Genomic DNA, 25,701 nt, shown 5'->3' with positions numbered 1-25,701 from the left:
TCCCTTTCTGTACACACATATTGTAAGATATTCACTATTCCTTACCTTGTTTTTATCTGTAAACAGGAAGCTTGGAATTCTTTCCATTAGAAATAGAAATATATGTGTATACAAATGGATTAGGGAAACATCATGGTATCTGATGATCTATTAATTTTCAATATTTCTTATATTGCTTTTACTTTTTCCTGGATTTTATATTTGTACTTTTTTATTTTCTTCTTGATTAAGATGGATTATAGTCTAACTTTTTTAGGATTTGTTGAAATACAAATCAACATATATGTAAGTAAACTCTCACACATATATACATGAATTTGATGTAAGTTGAATTATAAATTAATTTTGGAAAAACTGAATACTTTGTGATCTCAATCTTCCCAAGAAGAACAAAGATCTAATCTTAAATTTGCCAGATGTCTCTATTACAAATTAAGCTTTATTTTTTATGTTTGTTCCTCACTTTTTTTTTGTTTTTGTTTTTGACAGGCAGAGTGGACAGTGAGAGAGAGAGACAGAGAGAAAGGTCTTCCTTTGCCGTTGGTTCACCCTGCAATGGCCGCTGCGGCCGGCGCACCGCGCTGATCCGATGGCGGGAGCCAGGTACTTCTCCTGGTCTCCCATGGGGTGCAGGGCCCAAGCACTTGGGCCATCCTCCACTGCACTCCCTGGCCACAGCAGAGAGCTGGCCTGGAAGAGGGGCAACAGGGACAGAATCCGACGCCCCAACCGGGACTAGAACCCGGTGTGCCAGTGTTGCAAGGCAGAGGATTAGCCTAGTGAGCCATGGTGCCGGCCCCTCACTTTTCTTACTAAATTTTTTCTTAGTCCCTAAGCAGGAATCTAAGGAGTGAATGAATACATTTTTATATTCAAAATAATTCAAATCTTTTTTTTTCTCTTTTTGTTTATTTTTGTAAAAGCAGAAGTGTAGAGACTTTTTCTGGTTGTCTTTTTACCCATTATATTGCCATTTCCAGACTGTCTGACTTTGGAAAATTTTTCACTGCTGTGGGTTTCCTTTACTTCACCTCTAACATGAGACTGGTTATAATAATTATAGTACCTATATTATAGGCTTGTTGTGGTAATTAACTGAGAAATACATATGATGGATTTCTAATGTTCCCTCCCATAACAAGCACGTGAAAATGATAATGACGATGATAATGATGAAGTAGAACAGTACCTTGATTTGATCACCCTGGCAAAGAATTTGCTATGTATATGTGCATGTATAGGGATGTGTATGTGTTTTTAATAAGCATATGCTTAAATAAATTTAATTTGTTTTCCATTAATTATAAAACTTGCTAACAACAAATTATCCTGTTGCTGAGACCAGAGAAAACAACTCATCTTGATTTCTCTTTATCTTACAACATGGGACTGACCAGCAATCATGTAATTCAGAGCCCTTGGTACCATCTTCCCTGACAACCTTCATCGCTAGCATAGATCTATTCCATTAGCTTCCTAATACATCTTCCTGTTTCATCTCTTGAACTTAATGAAGAATCTTCAAAACGTTCATGGAGATTTTCAGAATTTTTGTAACAAAATAAACTTATTTCCATTTTTCCATGAACTTTTTGAAATACCCTCAAACAACTTGTTCATAGAGTACCCAGAGGCCAGAGTGCCACCTTTTTAAAAAAAAAATTACTTATTTATTTATTTATTTGAAAGGCTGAGTTACAAAGAGTGAGTGAGAGCCAGAAAGAGGTCTTCCAGTTGCTGGTTTACTTCCCAATGACCACAATAAAAAAGGCTAGTCCAGGCTAAAGCCAGGAGCCTGAATTCCATCCAGGTGCCCCTTTTGTGGGTAGCAGGGACCTAGGTTCTTGGGCCATCTCTCATTGATTTCCCAGGAGCATTAACAGGGAGCTGAATTGGAAGTAGAGCAGTTGGTACTTTAACCGGCACTCATATGGGATGCCAGTGTTGGCAGGCAGCAGCTTAACTCACTGTATCACAATGCTGGACCCCCCAGAGAGATCTTTTTAAACTTTGATCTCATTAATAATTTGCTCAATGGCTTTCTATCAGATAAAATCCAACACATTTACAGTGGTTTAACTGACCTCAAAGATGTGACATCTTCCTGTATCTCAGACAACTAAACATCATTCCCATCCTCTCTCAATCCAAGTCAGTCATGTTAGCTTTTCTGCCCTATACTGAACACACTCTTTCCTAAAAGACTTGGAATTTTTTCTTTCCTTTTTCTTGAATTTATCCCTGTAGATTCCCTATGTTGTCAGTTTCCTCACTATTTTCAAACTTTAGCTCAACTGCATGGTTGTCAGATTAGAAAATAAAAATGTAAGACATCGAATCAAGTTTGCATTTCAATTAAGTGATGAGTACACTCTAACTCCCAAATATTGCATGGGACATATTTATACTAAAAAGGTTATGTCTCACTTATCTGAAATGCAGATTTAATTATCATCCTTCATTTTATCTGACACTCATAAAATTATCTTCTCAGAGAGGTTTCTCTGGCTATTCAACATAAAACTGACCCCTCCCTTCATCTACTGCACTCTCATTCCCAACTTTATTTTTCTCCATAGCCATTATCACTACCTGAAATGTTACTTAATTTTTGAATATATGGGAAAAATCTTTCTATCTAAAAATGTAGGCTTTATGAGGGTAGAAAATTTGTCTCTATTAAACCTTATTCAATGTGCTCAGCATATAAAACATGCTCAAGATACATGTAATATAATGCTAAAATGTATGGAACACAGTTATGTTAAATTAGTATATCCATGAACACATGTAGAATAGAATATTACTACAGAAATACGGATCTATTTTCATCATACCATCTCGTGCAATTGAAAACTTAATATATGAAACTGCTCTTTAAGATCCTTCTCAAACTATCAATAGAGAGTTTTTTCTACTTTTATGTTATTGAGTTTCATCTTACTTAGAGGATTAAAAACATTAAAAGATAAAACAGGACATGAATTCATACATATGGGAGAAGATTAAGGTTAAGTCTTTTAATTTTATATATTAAAAATAAATGTCTCAGATTTCAGGGCTAGCATGGAGGCATAGCCAGAGAGCTCCTACCTATGGTGTCAGCATCCCATACAGACACTGGTTCAAGTCCCAGCTGCTCCACTCCAATCCAGCTCTCTGGTAATGGCCTGGAAAAGCAGCAGAAAATGGCCCAAGTGCTCGGGTCCCTTTATCCATGTAGAAGACTGAGAAGAAGCTCCTGGCTCCTGGCTTCGGCCTGGCTCAGAACCAGCCACTGTAGCCATTTGGGGAGTGAACCAGGAAATGGAATTGTTTCCCTCTCTCTCTCTCTCTCTCTCTCTCCCCCCTTTTTCCCTCCCTCCCTCCTTCCCTCTCCCTCCCTCCTTCTCTCTCTTCAAGATGGCTGAGTAGGGAAAAGATTCGCTGCTTTTGACCAGAGGAAAACAGCAGAAGAAAAGTAGAGGAAGTACATTCCCAGGGGAGAATTGGAGAGACGTTTATAGTGGAAACTCTACAGAAGGCTGAGGGGTGCCATGGAGCAGCGTGGAAAGTGCAGACATGCAGCAGTGAGCAGGGACACCACACATGATTCCCACAGGCAAGGGCAGGAGGACATACCAGTATCTGAGACAAGGTGAGAGCAGACTGCTGCAGCTCCTGCCACTGGTGATATTGCCTGAGGGAGAGTACCTTGCAGACCACACTGACTTTGAATCTGGCCTGGAGCCCTGGCAGGAAGCCAAGTACCCACCTAATCCAATGAAGAAAAAACACATGTCTTTCTCCCACATGGGGGCCTGGTAACCATCAAGAGTATGATACTATCTTGACACCAGACACCAGTAGGGTCTGCAGTGGCTCTCATATCTGGGTATGAACAGGGGATTTTTCAATAGGAAAATAGCCACATTCTTCACTTACTTTGAGTCCAGCTGGGAGAGCTGACAGAGGGCTGTGTACCTACATAAGACTGTGAGGTACCCCCAAGCTCTCAATATATCACAGGCTCTGGGACTCAAACTAGCAAGGTGAAACACGAACAGGTAGATGGCTCTTGGAACACCGCTGTAATCTCCATAGATGGGGCAGGCTCAAGGGGCTGAGCAGTTCCTCTACACCCCAAGACTGTAGGAGCCTTGCACACTGTGTGGCTGTGAGAATTCTGTGACTGCATGATATTGTGAGGGTGTAACTGGGTTTTGGGGCAATCACTATGTCTGAAACCAGAGGCTCAGAGCTCACTGATGGCCAAGAGGGTTCTTTGTTCACTCTGAGGACCACATACATCCATTGTATGGTCCATGTGCCAGCGTGGATGGAGATTGTACCCACTTTTGGCTAACCTCCATCACTGATTAGCTTGCAAGAGAGGAGGTGAGAGTGGAAATACGCCAACTGCTGACAGTAGAGGGGATCAACCATGACCAACCTGGGTGACTTGCTGGATTCCTGCCCACCCTGGAGCACTGACCAAAGTTCTCTGGACCCATCAAGCACAAACCTGTAGGAACTCACTGAAGGAGCAGACACTCCCCTAAGACACAGAGGTATAGTTCAAAGATAAAACCCATCAAAGAAGAAAACCAACAAGACTGGCTGAGTGGATTAAAAAATAAGATCATTGGATTGCTACCTATAAGAAACATACCTCATCAAAAAAGACACATGCATACAGAAAGTGAAAGGTTGCAAAAAGCTATCCCATGCTAATGGAAAGCAAAAACGAGCAGGCAAAACCATCTTAATATTAGACAAAACAGATATTATCCCAAAAACTTTTTTTTAAACTTTTATTTAGTAAATATAAATTTCCAAGGTACAGTTTATGGATTACAATGGCTTTTTCACCCCGTAACTTCCCTGCCAACCGCAACCCTCCCATCTCCTGCTCCCTCTCCCATTCCATTCACATCAAGAATCATTTTCAATTTTCTATATATACAGAAGATCGAATTAGTATATATTAAGTAAAGATTTCATCAGTTTGGACCCACACAGAACATAAAGTGTAAAATACTGAATTAGTTATAGCAATAATTCACATTGACCAACACATTAAGGACAGAGATCCTACATGAGGAGTAAGTACACAGTGACCCCTGTTGTTGACTTAAGAATTGACACTCTTGTTTATGGCGTCAGTAATCTCCCTAGACTCTAGTCATGAGCTGCCAAGGCTATGGAGGCCTTTTGAGTTTGCCGACTTCGATCTTATTTAGACAAGGTCATAGGCAAAGTGGAAGTTCTCTCCTCCCTTCAGAGAAAGGTACCTCCTTCTTTGATGGCCCCATTCTTTCCACTGGGATCTCACTTGCAGAGATATTTCATTTAGGTTTTGTTTTGTTTTTGGTTTTGTTTTTGTTTTTTTGCCAGAGTGTCTTGGCTTTCCATGCCTGAAATACTCTCGTGGGCTCTTCAGCCAGATTCGAATGCCTTAAGGGCTGATTCTGAGGCCAGAGTGCTATTTAGGACATCTGCCATTCTATGAGTCTGCTGTGTATCCTGCTTCCCATGTTGGATCGTTCTCTCCGTTTTTTATTCTATCACTTAGTATTTGCAGACACTAGTCTTGTTTGTGTGATCCCTTTGACTCTTAGACCTATCAATGTGATCAATTGTGAACTGAAATTGATCACTTGGACTAGTGAGATGGCATTGGTACATGCAAACTTGATGGGATTGTACTGGAATCCCCTGGTATGTTTCTAACTTTACCGTTTGGGGCAAGTTCGATTGAGCATGTCCCAAAATGTACATCTCCTCCCTCTCTTATTCCCACTCTTATATTGAACAGGGATCATTTTCAGTTAAAATTTAAACACTTACGAATAATTGTGTGTTAATTACAGAGTTCAAACAATAGTATTAACTAGAACAAAAAAAATACTAAAAGCGATAAAGTATTACATTGTACATCAACAGGACAAGGGCTGATCAAGTCACTGTTTCTCATAGTGTCCATTTCACTTCAACAGGTTTCCTTTTTGGTGCTTGGTTAGTTGTCACCAATCAGGGAGAACATATGATATTTGTCCCTTTGGGACTGGCTTATTTCACTCAGCATGATGTTTTCCAGATTCCTCGATTTTGTTGCAAATGACCAGATTTCATTTTTTTTTACTGCTGTATAGTATTCTATAGAGTACATGTCCCAAAATTTCTTTATCTACTCTACTGTTGATGGGCATTTGGGTTGATTCCAGGTCTTAGCTATTGTGAATTGAGCTGCAATAAACATTAAGGTGTAGAGAGCTTTTATTTTGTTTGCCAATTTAATTTCTTTTGGGTAAATTCCAAGGAGTAGAATGGCTGGGTTGTATGGTAGGGTTATATTCAGGTTTCTGAGGAATCTCCAGACTGACTTCAATAGTGACTTTACCAGTTTGCATTTCCACCAACAGTGGGTTAGTGTCCCTTTTTCCCCACATCCTCGCCAGCATCTGTTGTTGGTAGATTTCTGTGTGGGAGCCATTCTAACCGGGGTGAGGTGAAACCTCATTGTGGTTTTGATTTGCATTTCCCTGATTGCTAGTGATCATGACATTTTTTTCATGTGTCTGTTGGCCATTTGGATTTCCTCTTTTGAAAAATGTCTATTGAGTTCCTTGTCCCATCTTTTAAGTGGGTTGTTTGTTTTGATGTTGTGGAGTTTCTTGATCTTTTTGTAGATTCTGGTTATTAACCCTTATTCTGTTGCAGAGTTTGCAGATATTTTTCCCCATTCTGTTGCCTCTTCACTTTCCTGACTGTTTCTTTTGCAGTACAGAAACTTCTCAATTTGATGTAATTCCAATTGTTAATTTTGGCTTTGACTGCCTGTGCTTCCAGGGTCTTTTCCAAGAAGTCATTGCCAGTACCCATATCGTGCAGGGTTTCTCCAATGCTCTCTAATAATTTGATGGTGTCAGGTTGTAGATTTAATTCTTTAATCCATGTTGAGTGGATTTTGTGAAAGGTGAAAGGTAGGTGTCTTGCTTCATGCTTCTGCACGTGGAAATCCAGTTTTCCCAGCACCATTTGTTTAACAGACTGTCCTTGCTCCAGTAATTAGTTTTAGATCCTTGATCAAATATAAGTTGGCTGTAGATGTTTGGATTGATTTCTGGTGTTTCTATTCTGTTCCATTGGTCTATCCATCTGTTTCTGTACCAGTACCATGCTGATTTGATAACAACTGCCCTGTAGTATGTCCTGAAATCTGGTATTGTGATGCCTCTGGCTTTGTTTTTGTTGTACAAGATTGCTTTAGCTATTCAAGGTCTCCTGTGTCTCCATATGAATTTCAGCATCATTTTTTCCAGATCTGAGAAGAAGGTCTTTGGTATTTTGATTGGTATCGCATTAAATCTATAAATTGCTTTTGGGAGAATGGACATTTTGATGATATCGATTCTTCTAATCCATGAGCATGGAAGATTTTTCCATTTTTGATATCCTCTTCTATTTCTTTCTTTAAAATTTTGTAATTATCATCGTAGAGATCTTTAACACCCTTGGTTAAGTTTATTCCAAGGTATTTGATTGTTTTTGTAGCTATTGTGAATGGGAATGATCTTAGAAGTTCTTACTCAGCTGTGTCAATGCCTGTGTATACAAAGGCTGTTGATTTTTGTTCACTGGTTTTATATCCTGCTACTTTGCCAAACTCTTCTATGAGTTCCAATAGTCTCTTAGTAGAGTTCTTTGGGTCCCCTAAATAAAGAATCATATCATCTGCGAAGAGGGATAGTTTGAGTCTTCCTTCCCAATTTGTATCCCTTTAATTTCTTTTTCTTGCCTAATAGCTCTGGCTAAAACTTCCAGAACTATATTGAATAGCAGTGGTGAGAGTGGGCAACCCTGTCTGGTACCAGATCTCAGTGGAAATGCTTCCAACTTTTCCCCATTCAATAGGATGCTGGCTGTGGGTTTTTCATAAATTGCTTTGATTGTATTGACGACTGTTCCTTCTATACCCAGTTTGCTTACAGTTTTCGTCATAAAAGGGTGTTGTATTTTACCAAAAACTTTTAAAACAAAGGGTATGATGTAATGATTAAGGGATAAATTCCACAGGAATATGGTATATGATAAATGTATATACATCCAAAGTTAGGGTGCTTGACTATTTAAAAGAAATGTTAATGGATCTAAATATAGACATAGATTATTATAATACCATAGTAATAGGAGAATTCAATAACCCAGTTATATCAATGGACAGAACAATGAGAAAGAAAATCAATAAACAACAGACCTAATCAATACTATGGACCAAACTGACCTAACTGATATCTACAGAACATTTCATTCCATAATTGAACAATACACATTCTTATCATCAGTGCATAGAACTTTCTCTGGGATAGACCACATGTTAGGTCATTAAAGCAAGCCTTGGAAAATTTTTAAAAATTGAAATCATACCAAGTATCTTTTCTGAACACAATGTAATTGAGCTAGAAATTAAAAACTTAAGGATCTGCAGAAAACACAAAAACACCTGAACAACTGAACAACTCGTTTCTGAATGAACAGTTGATCACAGAATAAATCAAAAGGGAAATTAAAAAAATTCTTGGAAATGAATAAAAATGACAACACAATTTATCAAACCTTTTAGGATACAGCAAAATCAGTGTTAAGAGGGAAGTTTATAGGAATCAGTGCCTACATAAACAAATTAGAAAGACATCACATCAATGAGATACGAATGCATCTCAAAGAACTAGAAAAACAGCAGACCAAACCCAAAATTAATAGAAGAAATAATTGGAGAAGAAATAAAAAATGAGATCAAAAAAGAATACAAGAATCATTGAGAGCTGTTTTTTTGAAAAAAGAAAAAAAATAAACAAAACTGATATACCATTGGCCCAACAAGTCAAAAAAAAAAAAAAAGTGGAAGAAGACTCAAATCAATGAAACCAGAGATGAAAAGGGAGATGTCACAATGGATATCATAGAGATAAAAAGAATCATTATAATTTACTACAAACAGCTATATGCCAACAAATTGGAAATTCCAGAAGAAATGGAGAGATTCCTGGACATACACAACCTACCAAAATTGTGTCCGTAAAGACATAGAATACCTAAACAGATTAATAACTAAAAAGGAGATTGAATTAGTAATACTCTCCCAACAACAACAAAAAACCCAGGATCAGAAGACTTCACTGCTGAATTCTACCAGACATTTAAAGAACTAATTCCAATTCTTCTCAGATTATTCAAAGTAACTGAAAGGTAGAGAAGCCTCCCAAACTCCTTCTATGAGTCCAGTATCACCTTAATTATAAAACCTGAAAAAATATACAACATAAAAGTGAACTATATTCCAATATACACAATAAACAGATGCAAAAATCCTCAACAAAATATTAATCAAATCCAATAACACATCAGAAAGATCATTCACCAGGACCAAGTGGGATTTATTTTTGTTAGGCAGGGTTGGTTCAACACACTCAAATCAATAAATGTGATATATCACATTAAATAAATTAAAGAATAAAACCATATGATCATCTCAATAGATACAGAAAAAGCATTTGATAAAATACAATATCCTTAATCAAATTGGTATATAAGTAATATACCTCAACAGAACCCAGGCAATACATGACAAAACCACAGCTAGCATCATATTGAATGGGGAAAAGTTGGCAGCATTCCCATTAAAATCTGGAACCAGAAAAGGTTGCCAATTTTCACCACTGCTATCCAATATAGTCCTGGAAGTTTTAGCTAGAGCGTTTAAGGCAAGAAAACGATGAAAGGGATACAAATTGAAAAGGGAGAATTCAAATTATCTTGTTTGCAGATAACATGATTCTATATTTGGGGAACCAAAAGACTCCACTAAGAGACTATTTCTCACATAAGAAGTTTGGTAAAGTTGCAGGATATAAAATTAATACACAAAAATCTACAGCCTTTGTATACATAGACAATGCCATAGCTGAGAAAGAACTTGTAAGATCAGTACAATTCACAACAGCTACAAAAATTTTAAATATCTTTGAATAAATTTAGCCAAGGAAGTAAAGGATCTTGACAATTAAATAACATTCAATAGAAGCCACAAAAAAGAAAAATTTTCCATGATAATGAATTTAAAGAACTAATAGCATCAAAATGACCATGCTACAAAAAGCAATTTTCAGATGCGATGCAATCCTTTCCAAAATACAAATGACATTCTTCTCAGACCTAGAAAAAAATTCTAAAATTCATATGGAAACACAAGAGATCCTAAATATCTAAAGTAATCTTAAGAAACAAAAACAAAGCTGGAAGCATCCCAACATCAGAATTCAATACATACTACAGGGCAGTTACAATCAAAACAGCCTCGTGTAGGCACAAAAAAGGACATGTAGACCAAAGGAACAGAATAAATTCCAGAAATCAATCCACACATCTACAATCAACTAATCTTTGACAAAGGAGCTAAAATCAATCACAGGAGAAAAAGGACATTCTCTTCAACAAGTAGTTCTGGGAAAACTGGATCTCTCCAAGCAGAAGTATGAAATATGGGTCACCACTGTGGCATAACAAGCTGACTTCACTGGCAATGCCAGCATCCCATATGAGCACTGTTCCAAGTTCCAGTTGATCCATTTCTGATCCAGCTCCTGCTAACTAGCCTAGGAAATCCATGGAAGATAACCCAAAGGCTTGGACCTCTGCCACCCACATGAGAGACCTGGAAGAAGCTCCTGGCTCCTGGCTTCAGATCTGCCAGACTTTGTATCCATATGGGGAATAAACCAGTGGATGGAAGATCTCTCTTTTCCTCTCTCCCTCCCTCCCTCCCTCCATCCATCCATCCCTCCATCCCTCCATCCCTCCATCCCTCTATCTCTCTCTGTAACACTCTCTTTCAAATAAATACAAAAATCTTTTAAAAAAAAAAAGTATGGAACAAGATTCCTATCTAATGTAAAATGAACTCAAAATGGGTCAAGGATCTAAATCTATGACCTGATACCATCAAATTACTAGAGGAGAACATTGAGAAAACTGAAAGAAATTGGCATAGGCAAAGGCTTCTTGGAAATGAACCCAGAAGCACGCACAATCAAAGCTAAATAGACAAATGGGATTACATCAAGCTAAAATGCTTTTGCACTGCAAAGGAAATACTCAGCAAAGTGAAGAGGCAACCTAAGGAATGGGAGAAAATATTTGCAAACTATGCAACTGATAAAGGTTTAATATCCAGAATCTATAAAGAGCTCAAGAAACAACAACAAAACAAACAATCCAGTTAAGAAATGAGCAAAGGACTTGGGCATGCATTTTTCAAAAGAGGAAGTTCAAATGGCCAACAGGCATATAAAAAAATGCTCAGGATCACTAGCCATCAGGAAAATGCTAATAAAAACAACAATGAGTTTCACCTCATCCCAGTTAGAATGACTCTCATATAGAAATCAATAAACACAAATGCTGGTGAGGATCTCGGGAGAAAGGTACCCTAATCCACTCTTGAAAAATTGTAAACTAGTACATCTTTTGTGGAAAACAGTATGGAGACTCCTCAGAAAGCTAAAATTAAATCTACCATGTGATCTGGCCATCCCATTCCTGGGAATTTGCCCAAACAAAATGAAATCAGCACATGAAAATATTATCTGTATCTCCCTGTTTATTGCAGCTCAATTGACAATAGCTAAGATATGGAGTCAACCCAGATGCCCAACAACCAATGACTAAATAAAGAATATGTGGTACATATACACTATGGAATATTACTCAGCTGTAAAAATAAAAAAGAATTAAATCCTGTGTTTCACAACAATGAACGCAAAAGGAAACCATTCTACTTAATAAAATGAGCCAGTCTTGAAAACATGTTTTACCTGATCTGTAGTAACAACAATACAAAAAATGAAACATATATGAGCGAAATTAAAATTTTGAGATTTGATGATTGTTTATAGCCCTTGTCTCTACTGCTGAGGAATAATATTTATTTTCTTCTTCCTCTTTGTTAAATTCTTTACTTAGTGTAGGGTTAATCTTACGAATATAAAATAAACTGAAGATCGATCTTTTAATTTCCAAAATTAAAAGAAAGAATAACAAAGGAAGGAGGATGGAGGGTGGGAGAGTGGACTGGAGGGAGGCAGCATGGGAAGTATTATTATAATCCTAAATTTCTATATATGAAATACATGAAATTTGGTCAATTTAAAACTAAATTGAAAAATTTCAGTTTTTTTTTAAAAGAAATTTGATATCATTTGCAAAACAATAATGGTTAAATTTTTGTATTCTCTAATTCTTTATAAGTAGCACTTGAAAGAAAATTTAAACAAAATCATTGCATATAAAATTGTATTCTATATTAAAATAAAAAAGAAAAGTCTCAGATACATAAAATGATTTTCCCAAAGTCATGAAATCAATATAATCTTTAAAATATTTTATTGGTTATTTTCTCCCTACTATAATATAAGCTCCCTGAAAATAGAGAATTTATCTATTTGATTTACTGATTGCTTACAGCATTCTAAAAAGTGCAGTCATGTCACTTATGCTTAATAAATATTTGTGGTTGAATGATGAATCAATGCACTTGTAACCAGCCTTGTAACCCTCAGCCATGTGGTCTTCCATAAGATATGACATATAGTTTGAATTAATAATAATAGACATATATTGAATTGTACATTTTTCATTTAAAAATTAAAGAAAAAAATAATTTATTACAGATAAGCACCAAGCTGTCAACACGTAATTAAGTCACAAAAACCACATATAAAGAAAAAAGCCTATTTTCAGTAATTGTTTCAACTCACACAAAATGATATACAAGAAATGAATTTTTTTTTTTTACTTTGCACAGAGTAGATTTTTGAGATAAAGCAACCTAAATTATTCCCAGTAATTAGTGTCTTTGGAGCATATCAAACAATAATCTATCTTCATAACACTTGTTCACACTCTCTAGTTAAAGCAACTACTTTATCAAAGGATTTGATCACAGGAGAGAATTTTTAGAAGTAAAACAGAAGAAGTATTGCATCTTCAATAATGTAATGTTTCCAAAGGAAACACTAAGGTATTACTAAGTGGAATGGAAACTTTACGAGTGACAAGCGAGTATGGGGAAGGTGGTTCTACTTAAATGTGTCATAGGGCCCAATAGACAAATGCATAAAACAGAAAATGAGGAGAATACATGTCCTAACTCAAAATGATGGTTTCTCCTCACCAGGAGAAAATATATGGCCAAATCTTTCTGTTTTCTCAAGAGAAACTGAAATGAATGATTTTACAAAAATGAGAAAATCCATTAAATATTATAGAAGTCAAACTAAGTTGAGGATCAGATGAATATGAATGTCAGAACTGAAATGAACAAAAATAGAAGTTGAAAATTCCAAATAATACTGGGAAAAATAATGTCTTTTAAAACTCTAATTAACACTAGTGTAAAGATAGGAAAGTATTATATCCTTAAAAAATAGCAAGATGCTACTAATTTTTAAAATCATGAATATGAAATGAAAAAATAGTCAAAATATAAAATTAATTGTATGAAAAAATCATTAATGAGAGATAAAAGCAAAGTAATCTTTCAGACATTATAACAAAAAGGCAGTAAGAGAAAAAAAATAAGAGAATTTAAAGATCATTCAAGTTAGTCCTTCTTTCATATTATAAGTTTATGAAAAGACAAATGTGTAAATGAAAGGGAAGCTACTGTGAAGTCAGGAATACAAAATAATTTCCCAAAACTCTTAGAAATACTTTTCCAGCTTGAATATACACATCAAATATTCAAAAGAATGCATTATAAAAAATTCAATTGCCACTGTAAAATTTCAGAAAAGGCATAAAGATAATATCCTAAGATCTTCAAATGAACATGAATAGCCCTTTATGAAGAATTTCAAGTCATAAACAGTGAAACGGATCTCACAATCATATGAGGTTTCCCAACTGTTTGATCCTAAAATACCTTCAAAATTTGAAAGGAGGGGCCAGCACCGTGGCTCACTTGGTTAATCCTCCGTCTGCGCACTGACATCCCATCTGGGCACCAGGTTCTAGTCCCGGTTGCTCCTCTTCCAGTCCAGCTCTCTGCTGTGGCCCTGGAAGGCAGTGGAGGATGGCCAAGTGCTTGGGCCCCTGTACCCACATGGGAGACCAGGAAGAAGCACGTGGTTCCTGGCTTCAGATCGGCACAGCGCCAGCCATGGCGGCCATTTGGGGAGTGAACCAAAGGAAGGAAGACTTTTCTCTCTGTCTCTCTGTCTCTCTCACCGTCTTAAACTCTACCTGTCAAATAAAAAAAAATTTTTTGAAAAGAAATTGATTTTCAGCCTAAGATTCTAAACCTACTCAAAATGTCTGTTATCATGGTAAAATATTCATTTTCACCTAAGGAGTGATTTAAAATTCAGTTTTCATGCTAAATAAAATTTAAAAAAGAATGTAAAGGTGCCATTGGTATGGCATGCTGGGTAAAGCGGCCACCTGCACTGACAGCATTCCATATGGGCACTGGTTTGAGATCTGACTGCTCCACTTCCAATCCAGCTCTTTACTGTGGCCTGGGAAAGCAGCAGAAAATGGCTCGAGTCCTTGGGCCCCTGCACCCACATGGGAAGACCTGGAGAAACTCCTGGCTCCTGGTTTTGGGTTGGCGCAGCTCCAGCAGTTGCAGCCAACTGGGGAGAGAAACAGCAGATGGAAGACCTCTCTCTCACTGCCTCTCCTTCTCTCTCTGTGTAAGTCTTTCAAATAAACAAATAAATCTTTAAAAAAGACTATAAAGAACATATAAATTTATGTATTTTTATATATACACAAAATCCAAGAAATAAGGAATTCATCAAAGAGGAATGCAACAAAACCACAGTTATAATTCTGCAGAATAATCAGTTCAGACCAGAGCAGGAGACAAAAAGGAGAAGGAAGTCTCAAGTAGAGATGTAACAATGCAATGTTTAGGGGTTACTAGAGCAGGGATTTGTTTTGCAGGAGGAGAGACAAGGAAGGAGGAAGATGAGGGAAGAAGGGGAAAGAGTTAAACTTGTTTACAAGGCAGTTACTATAATTATGAACCTTGGACTCTATGCTAAGAAGGATTAAAGATGAAGACCATAAATGTTCATAGAAAGGAAATTAAAATTATGTGTATCTTGAATCTTCAGTGTTCTTTCTTAAATTCCAAACTAATCCTCCATTAATATTATCATGCCTACCAAGACTCTCTGCAAGTATCTCAGGCAACATTCTTCCTGGATATTCTCCTCTCATAATTTCTCTCTCAATTAATGATTTACAATGTAGAAGCTAGAAATTACGATTCTTGTACTCCGCCCATAATACACTAAATATATCCAAAGTACAATATTTCCTTTTTATTTTTCCCAAACATTGTCTTAAGTGAGTTTCTCATCATTTACTGACTTCTTACTCTATGATTGATCCCCTGACTCTTACTGATAACCTTATACATTTCCCCTATTTCTAATTTCCTCACTCTTTCTTTTTTATATTTTTTAAGATTTATTTTATTTATTTTGAAAGACAGAGTTACAGAGAGAGGTAGAGACAGAAAGATAGGTCTTCCATCTGCTGGTTCACGTCCCAGATGGCCACAACGGCCAGAGCTGTACCGATCTGAAGCCAGGAGCCAGGAGCTTCTTCTGAGTCTCCCATGTGGGTGCAGGGGCCCAAGGACTTGGGCCATCTTCTACTGCTTTCCCAGGCCATAGCAGAGAGCTGGATGGGAAGAGGAGCAGCCGGGACTAGAACCAGCACCCATATGGGATGCCGGCGCTGCAGGCCAGGGCGTTAACCTGCTGTGCCACAGCTCCAGCGCCTCACTCTTACAATATGTCCTCAACATTGATTTGTATCATTCCACAGCAAAAATCCCTTAACAGCCTCTTTGTTTCTGTAAAATAATATTTATTAAGACTATCAAAGTATGTACATAGAATTTCAAATCAACTTTTGGAACTTCATTTCCTATAGTTCCTCTCACCCTAAATAACTTGAAACTACCTAATGTGTTCTTTCTGAGCTAGCTAAAATACCCCAAAAGTTAATAAAGTTGGAAAAATGACTCAGAAAATGATTTACTCATTTTTAGTTAAAAAATGGAATAATTCTTATGATTCATATATCAAGTCATTGAATTAATAGTTAAGACTAGTATCATATCATCATTTCTATTCTTCACAGCAATTCTAGATTTGGGGAATACTTTATAATTTCACAGATGAAGAATTTATTCTCCTGAAAGTCAATTTGATAAGAAAATAAAGCAGTAAATGGTACAAGGCTCATATTAGCCAAAATTCCATATGAATTATGAGACCATGTTTCACAGATAGCATGATATTGCACATATAAAACTCCAAAGAATCTAGTAAATAGTTCAGTAAAGTTGCAAGAAATATCAATATATAAAAATCAACTATATCTGTGTTCACTGGCAATGAACAATATGAAAATCAAATTAAGAAAATGATTTTATTTATATAGCATCAAAAAGTATTTAGTAATAAACTTCATAAAAATGTGGAAAACTCATTCAATGAAAATAAAAAAGTAATTTAAATGCATTGAAGAAGAACTAAATAAATGGAATGGCATTCCTTAATATCCTTAATACAGTAATACATCTAAGATTTATTTACAGATTCAGTGTACCTACCTTTTTGCAAAAACCACCTACTTTTTTGCAAAAGTTGACAAAAAACTCAGAATAGACAAACAATATTGAAAATGAACAATGTTGGGGGATTCTCAAGTTAAGATTTCAAAACAAAGTTACCATAATCAAGATAGTGGAATAGTAGCATAACAATAAACATAGATTAATGGAATATAACTGAGAATAGAGAAACAAACCTCCACATTTATCGTCAGTTGATTTCAAAAACGGACACTACAATTCAATAGAGAAAGAACAGTCTTCTCAATACTGGTGCTGCAAGCTCCCACATGCAAAAGAATAAGTAACCATCATACTACATATAAGAATTAACTTCAAATAGATCAAGCAGCTAAATGTAAGAATAAAACCATAAAAAATATCAGAAGTGAACATAGGTATAAATATCTTTGAATTTGGATTAGGAAATAGTTTCTTAGAAATGACACTGAAAGAAGTGGGCATTTGGCACAGCAGTTAAGATGCTATTGGGATGCCTACATTCCACTTTGAGATACTGGGTTTAAGTCCCAGTTCCACTCTCAATTCCAGCTCCCTGATAATTCATGCCCTAGGAGGCATCAGGTCATAGTTCAAGTGATCGAGTCCTCGCCACCCCAAGTCAGAGACCTGGATGGAGTTTCTGTCCTGGTCATGGCCTTCCCCAACCCTGGCTGTTGTAGGCACTTGGTGTGTATATCCAAAAATTGGGAGATAATAAAAAGAGTGGAAAAAAGATGTAAAGACACTGAAACCTTTAAGAATTGCTAATGTAAAAAAAAAAAAAGTACAGCTGATTTGGAGAACACTTAAGCAATCCCTGGAAAGTTAAACATAGTGTTACCATATGACCCAGCAAATGCACTCTAGGTATATATCACACAGGGGCTGCCAGTCGGAGCTGTGGCATAGTGGGTAAAGGCACCACCTGTGATGACAGCATCCCCCATGGGTGCTGGTTCATGTCCCTGATGCTCCACTTCTGATCCAGCTCCCTGCTAATGTTCTGGGAAAGGCAATAAAAGATGGCCAAGTGCTTGGGCCAATGCTACTCACATGGGAGACCTGAAACAGCCTCATGACTCTTAGCTTCAGCCTGACCATTGCAGCCATCTGGGGAGTGAACCAGCAGATGGAAGATTTCTCTGTCTCTCCCTCCCTCTCCCTCTATACCTCTGACTTTCAAATAAATAAATAAATAAATATTTTTAAAAAACACAAAAAATAACTCATACATAATGATCCTAACAACATTAATCTTCATGGCCAAAGAGTTAAACAACCCTGATGACCAACAATGATAAATGGATACATAGAATGTGGTAAGTCCATATAACTGAATATTATTACCCTTTTAAATGAATGAAGTATTGATAAATGTAAATCATGTGTAACCCTTGAAAACATAATGCTAAGTGAAAGAAATCACACATAAGAGAATGGTTTTTTAGTCCCATTTATATGAAATATCCATAATAGAAAACCAAAGAGACAAAAAGTACATTAATCATTGCCAGAGGCTTGAGGGTAAGAAATGGGGAGTAGGAAGTTATTTGCAAGGTTTCTTTGTGGGATAATAAAAACTTTCATGGAATTAGATATGGTCAAATTGCAGGATTTGTGAATATATTAAAATCAGCAAAATTGTAAAATATAAGAGAGAACTTTATGATATGTAAATTTTATCTCAATTAAAAATATTAGTTTGGCTCAGGATATAATCATCCTCTTTGCTCCACTAGTGAGCCAAACATTTAAGAACAAAGGTAGGGGCCAGCATTGTGGCATAGTAGACTAAGGCTCTGCCTGCAGTACCCGCATCCCATGTGGGTACTGGTTCGTGTTCAGGCTGCTCCTCTTTCAATCCAGCTCTCTGCTTATGGCCTGGGGCAGCAATGGAAGATGGCCCAAGTCCTTGGGCTCCTACACCCACATGAAAGACCAAGAAGAAGCTCCTGGCTCCTGGATTCATTTGGGGAGCAACCTTTCTCTCTGTCTCTCCTTCTCTGTCTGTAGCTCCACTTCTCAAATAAAGGAACAAAGAGAAGGTACTGGAGGGAGGATTCCTAAGGAAGCATGAATCTGATAATTAAAATTGTTTCTAGTATCAGAGTTTAATAATAATTTTAAAAGCTTCTTCCTTCAGAGTTCAAAAGCAGAACAGAGCACTGGGAAATATGACAGGGGTCTTGTATGGTTAGAGTATCAGATGCATATAGGAAAACTATAGGCATTAGGCATTATATGAGAAAATACATATAATGGTCTTTCATGATAGGATAGTAAACTTTTCATATAGTCTAAGTCGTTCCAAACTAGCATTACTTGAGAAACACATCACCACAGATCACCTGATAATCTTTAGAAAGTATTCCACCACCGTCCTCAGTACTCTCACTTCCGAGCTGTTGGTTCTGTACATCTCATAGAAAAAAAGGAATCCATCTTAAAACCTCCCTTTATCTGATTGTAAGGTGTAGTCAGGTACCAGAAATACCATTACGAAAGTCCTGATAAGTGGTGAAGAGGTTCTGAATTAAAGTAGTGGCAGGTAGAGCATAAAGCAAGGGAAACACTGAAAGGTAATAACCTAGAAAGACTTAGTAAAGTTCATTCTTCAAATTTTAAGTACCTAGTCTGTGTGAACCAAAAGGTCTAAAATGCAGGATTATAAAGAGGAAGAATTTAAATGATAATGCAAAGCTATCTAGCAAGATTGACTGGATAGGTGTTGATGTCGGAACCATTCATTAAAGCTGGGAATACAGTAATAGGTTCACCAAATATTTATTGCAAACCATGAACATCCCGCATATTTTCTGGTAATGATTGAATTTGTCACAGTATCATCACACCCCTGATGGAGATGTGGAAACCGACACAAAGGAAGGCCATTACCCCATGTGCCACAGCTGGGGTGTCGAGGAGACTGAGCCAAATTTGAACCAAGTAGTCTGGTCCTAAGAAAAGCCTGCAATGAAGTCAATGCTCTACTTATTCACAATCATATTTTTATTAGATTTTCACACCCCTACTCCCACCCGCAGGTTTCTCAATATTTATTCTGGAGAAAATGTATTTCAGTTGGGATCAACATATAAATTTCAGGAGTTCCATGAATTCCTGAAATGGTATGGAAATTTTATGGGGTGGATACTTATTTGCATTTTTCTTAGGGTGAATCAGAAACCTCAGGAAAGTAGATTATGTCAAAAAATTTAATCTCTCTTTGGGTACCCATTTAATACATTTCTTCACATATATGATGAAATTTGTGAGGAGAAGCTTTCTATGGATAGGTCATGATGGTTCAGAGTAGCAGCACGTTCCTCTCTCATGCTCTTTCCTAGCTCTCTGAGGAACACACTACCGAATACAAATCAACCAGATGTCTTCCCATACTCCACTTCCAATCTTAATGCTACAGTGTTGGGCCTCCCAATACAGAGGTAAACATGGACCTGTGCCTATGCCGTGTTACTAAAGTTTTGGTTATCTCTAAAAAAATAAAATTATAACCAAAACGTCATGAATTGATTAACATGTCTGAAAGTGACTTTTCTGGTCCCCTTGGCTTAGAATTCCCATACCCACTTTGCTCCCTAGCAGAGAGCATTTGATCAGTGTTCCACCGACTTGAGAAAGCACTCTCCCCTTGAATGACCACCACAGGCTGCAGAGGCTGCATTAATTGGTTCTTAATTATCTCAGCAGTGTCTGCTTTTCCCAAGAGAGGTGTGTTCCTTCTAATAAGAGCCCAGTCTTCCAAGGCAATATTCTAATTTCAGAACATTAGCCAGTTATGTTTAATTTTTAAAGAGAATTTCACCATAGTTATTCAAAACCAGTATCTATTACTGCTGTATATCTTGCAAATTAGAGGAATAAAGAAAGAGAAAGACATTTTGAAGACATGTCTGCTTGTGAGAGCATGTTTGTTAAAAATTTAGTTCATGGACCACTGGCATTAAAATTGCCAAGAATGCTTACTGAAAATCATAGACATGGCTTCATACAAATGCTCTGAATTGAGCTCTATAGAATCTGCTTCCCACGTAATTCTCACAGGATTTGAAGGAGGCTTAGATGGCTGAGACTATTTGAACATACATTTTATAGTACAGTACTAAAATTGAAGGACTCCATATAGTATCTCTAGAATGATTCAGCCAAACTTCTAGCTCTCCTTAATTCCTGCACAACCTTGATGGCAGAGGACCTAATGAAGGCAGGAGGCAGGTACTAGAGTCACCCTCCAATGCCATATTGCTTTCAGAGTCAGTGAATAAATCCCAACTTGAAGCCAATGCTGTAATAAGAAGAGGTCCAACTTACACCTGGCTTATTTGCAGCAAAGTTAGCAGAATAAACTTTTCAAACTAGAGATCCTACTGGGGTCAACATACTTCTAGAGCTTATAAAAATAGAAGGTTTAAGGGACTTAAAGATGAAAGAAATAATTTTTTAATCCTCCTCCTAGTATCATTTCATTCCCAGCAATTCTCTGTACTGAGCACAAAAATTAAAGTGAAGAAGAGAGACGTGGCTTTTAAAACTCAATAATTTGAGTAGTTAAATAATGTGGAGACGTATTCCCTTTCTTTCCCCAACTGCCAAATCTTACTTTGATCTCATGAGATTCAGTCAATTCCTCAAATATTCCTCTGACTCAATCTTGTTTGGTGCACTGACTCTCTCCAAAGCTTAACCTCCAGCTTGCCCCCCAATGCTTTCATGTCTAGCTCAACTACAACTACAGTACTTCTCACAATCTTCATCTTCATAACTCGTCCCAACATGCCCAATTATGCACAGTGCCTCCCTTTAGTCTTTGCTTATCATTTGCGTTGAACAGCAGGTTCAGAGTCCTACTTTACTTTCCAGTCCGCAGCAGCAGTTAAGGAGAGAACTAAAGGGCCATCTTGAGAGAGGCCCAGTGACTAGTGGTAAGCAAGCCTGAAAAGTCTGCTTACTGTTCTCCAGTTTTCTTTGACAGAGTTGCCGTAGACCTTCTTCACAGTAACTAGAGTTAACTAAATTTAAAAAATAGCTACATTCCACTCTGTGTTCACCATATGAAGGGCACCATGCAAGAGGCCATTTGTTCTCTCAAATATCCAATGAGTTGGATTCTATTATTACCCCTACTTTAGAGATGAAAAACTGAGGCTTAGAAAATTTAAGTTACTTAGTTACAATGTCATATAAATATTCTTTGATAGATCTGAGATTCAAATTCAGAACTTCTGGATTCCACAGAACACACTTTCACCAATATTAAGTTAATTTTCTGTCAAATAGTATGGTGTTTCCTACAAATAATAAAATTCTTTGTACAAGATAGAATAACTATTTCAATAGTAAGAAGATAGGCATTACATGTGCCAGGGTTAGTTAAATCATGAGCTAATCTACATTAAAGCTCTGGGCCATATTCTCAGAGATTTTCTTGCCTTTGTATCCTCAAGATCATAATGTTACCAGAAGCTTGGTCTCTGTCCCTGCTAGCGAATCAAAATGAGACAGACAGGTTAGAGGGTAAAGGAAAGAGCTCATTTAATCTATTGATAGATGAGGAGGAAGCCTACTAGCAATCTCAAGAACTACCATCCTACTCAGTGAGATGCTCTGTTGTTTTTAAAAAAGTTGTAAAGGATGTTGGGCTGCTAGGTCAGGTACTGAAGCCGGTTGCAGGTCTGATAACAGCCTTTCTCCGAAGTCAGTACCATTCCCTAGGAAACTTGCTTGGTGGTTTGACTTTATCATGAAGAGAGAATAGAATTATGTGCTGCAAAACTAAGCAGCTACAAAATGTTATTCGGTTGGGATCCTAGAGAGGCAAACTACTGTGCTAAGAGATTCCAGCATTTCATTCATCAGGATAAAGACCACTCAGCCTAGAGCCCCTGCTTATTATGACCTTAGTTACATTACATTCTGTTATAATATATTCAATTTTCTAGTCATGCTGACCAAGGAAGGCAAGATTACTTTGGAACTTCAGCTGGCTTTCTCAAAGTTAGTTTCTAGAATTCACAAGCAACCATTATTTTGTCTATTTGATCTGCCTTTGTAGTCAATCACACATCCAGTAGTTTGCTTAGGTTCATCAGAATATGAAAAGAAAATAAATATGCACTCCCCAGTGTCAATCCTTCATTTCATATCTATAGAATAGGTGTGTCAACTCCATTCTACTTCCAGCAGAACTGGAACAATGCAGAAGGTTCTTAAAATGAAAGATTTGAACTTTCCTTTGCCATGATTCTTGTTGAGCTTCTAATGATTTTACAGTGGGTTTACAATAGGAATAGGAATGCAACAGATTACTAATCAGTACAGAGTGTAGGTCACCATTACCAACAGGAGGATTAAAAAGGCAAAATGGAGAACTGGGACAAGGACTGGGCTTTCAATAACAATAAGAAGGCTGCAATGTTGCCAAACATCACTTCTTCATATGAAAATATGCAAAGGTAGAAAACAAATGGAGAGGTCTTTCCCTATGAATGTCTATTTTTCGGCCAGCACCCCGGCTCACTAGGCTAATCCTCCGCCTTGCGGCGCCAGCACACCAGCTTCTAGTCCCGGTCAGAGCGCCAGATTCTGTCCCTGTTGCCCCTCTTCCAGGCCAGCTCTCTGCTGTGGCCAGGGAGTGCAGTGGAGGATGGCCCAAGTGCTTGGGCCCTGCACCCCATGGGAGACCAGGAGAAGTACCTGGCTCCTGCCATCGGATCAGCGCGGTGGCCAGCCGCGGCGGCCATTGGAGGGTGAACCAATGGCAAAGGAAGACTTTGCTCTCTGTCTCTCTCTCTCACTGTCCACTCTGCCTGTCAAAAAATTAAAATAAATAAATAAATAAATAAATAAATAAATAAATGTCTATTTTTCTAAGGTGAGAGATACTTCCCAGAGTTGCTCAGCAGGCAATTCATTCTAAGTTATGGGTCAGAACTGGATCACATGCCCTCCCTTTCCTATATAAATCATTGGCAAAAATAGGGCCACTTTGCCAGATTTAGTCCAGCCATGATTCAAAGAACCCCAGGAGGAGCCATTTTACCCACTTGAATTTCTGTGGAAAAAAATGAGAATGTCTAATATGAAAAGAGGGAGTAAATGGCTATTGTATACCCAGTGAGCAGTGCCTCCTATGCATTCAATGCTTTAATTTTTTGTGCTTCACTCTCCTAGATTCTCCAGATTTTCCTTCACTGTTACCTACTAAGATCGCTGACTTTCCAATGCCAATATATACAACATGCATGCTAGACTGCTACAGTCAATGAGAAAAAAATCTAGGTTTGAAAATTCTAGTGTGTTTTAATCATAAAAATATATGAGTCAATGGATAAATATATGACTATTATTCTCAAAAATTATAATGTAGGGTGAAAAACATCAAATTATCTTTCAATTTACATTATTTTCATTCTGTCATATAACCTTCCTGTAATATTCATTGTGAATACTTCACAGATCTATTTTCTTTTATAAACTTCTTTCAAAATTTCTCCATAATTTACCTGTTTTACATTAAAAGTTACTTATGGATAGGAGATGTTATAATCTTTTTCTGTATTTTCAAAGCTGTTCAAATACTTCCTTACAAAATGTCATTTTCTATTATTTTCTAAACTGGTCAAATATTGTTCCAAAATATAAATTTTCCTCAATTATTAGGTGATTTGTCTTTAGGTATCTCATTCCATTGAGTCATTATTACTCTAAATGCTGGATAATTGTGACTTTCTAAATTAGGAGGATGTTTCCTTTACAGATAATGCCCATGTGTGGGGGTTTGGGGTGGGTGATTTTGTGCAATGTGTGTAGTAGGTGGTTGTGTATATGTTTGTGTTAGCATATGTGTACATGTGGGTGTGGTGTGTATGCGTTTATGTTGTATATGTGTGGTATATGTTTTTGTTGTATGTGGCGTGTGTTATGTACACGTTGTGTGCATATGTGTGGTATGTGCATGTGGGATGTGTGTATGTGGTCTGTGCACGAGTATAACAAATCTCTTCAAACACTGCGAGTAGAGAAGCTTCTGTCACCATTCATCTACCACAGCCCTGTGATACAGAACTATATTTTTCTTCTTGCTGCTCCTCGCTGTTGGTTCTCCTTTCACATCCCCAAGTTGCTCTAATTCTATGTATACCACTTCCTCTTTTAAGATATGTTAAAGTTTTTTAAAGGAAATTTATCTATTTTCAGTGATTTTCTCATTCCAAAGTATTTTGTCTACCTCACAATCCAGAGAATCACATTTCCAAGTTAAAAGAAATGTTGGCCTAGCTTTGCCAAGGTCTTCCGTTTTATAGATTAGGAAATCTGGGCCTGGAAGTATGGCTGCTTGTTTGTGGCCACGCAGTTCCTTAATGCTTGAAGACATTGTCAGCTCCTACATACCAGTCAGAATAGGAAAGAGAAAACGGAATGGGAAATCTGGTGAGGACAGAAATGAAGGGAAAGTACCAATCCAGAATGGAGGGCCTGGGAGTCCCAAAAGGCATACAGCAGAGGGGAAGTCCAGTCTAAGGACTGATTAAACTGAGTGGAATGGACTCATTGTTTGCTTGACCTTGACGGTAAACTCTGCTCTCATCAACTTGTAGATATCTCACTTCTAAATAATGCTTACTACTTCTAAACAGCAAACACTCCCCCAACCCCAACTCACCACCAACCCCCACCAATCCAGTTCTGCTGTGCAGTCCATTCCTAAATCTTGCAGGATAAACATGAAAAACAGAACTATGTAGGAAATTCGATTACTTGTTCCCCTTGGTTGAAGTGGCTGAAATTTGTATTGTGTACTAAGCAACAAAGCTCAGACCAAAAAAAAGTACTACTAGGATACTCATCCACCATCTCACCACCCCATGTCTCCATTTTTCTTTGCACATCAGCCACTTTATTTCATATTGGTGATAATGTTGGTAAGAAACCAGGCCCAATGTGCATCATGGACTGACTCCTCCACCAGAAAATTTAAATCCATGAGGAGGGGAGGACATGGG

General features: G+C 37.3%; 1 long non-coding RNA gene across 2 annotated transcripts in view; it reads right to left on the bottom strand.

Annotated features, from left to right (window-relative positions):
* LOC103347702 (uncharacterized) overlaps nucleotides 1-25,701 on the bottom strand; it is a 465,331-nt gene that overhangs the window by 119,789 nt on the left and 319,841 nt on the right. The gene's annotated exons all lie outside the window — the stretch shown is intronic.

Source organism: Oryctolagus cuniculus, chromosome 2 (assembly GCF_051225735.1).
Source record: "Oryctolagus cuniculus isolate XC-2025 breed Fujian yellow rabbit chromosome 2, ASM5122573v1, whole genome shotgun sequence".
Lineage (NCBI taxonomy): Eukaryota > Metazoa > Chordata > Mammalia > Lagomorpha > Leporidae > Oryctolagus > Oryctolagus cuniculus.
Note: the sequence above shows the minus strand (reverse complement) of the source record. Positions and strands in the feature narration are given on the sequence as shown.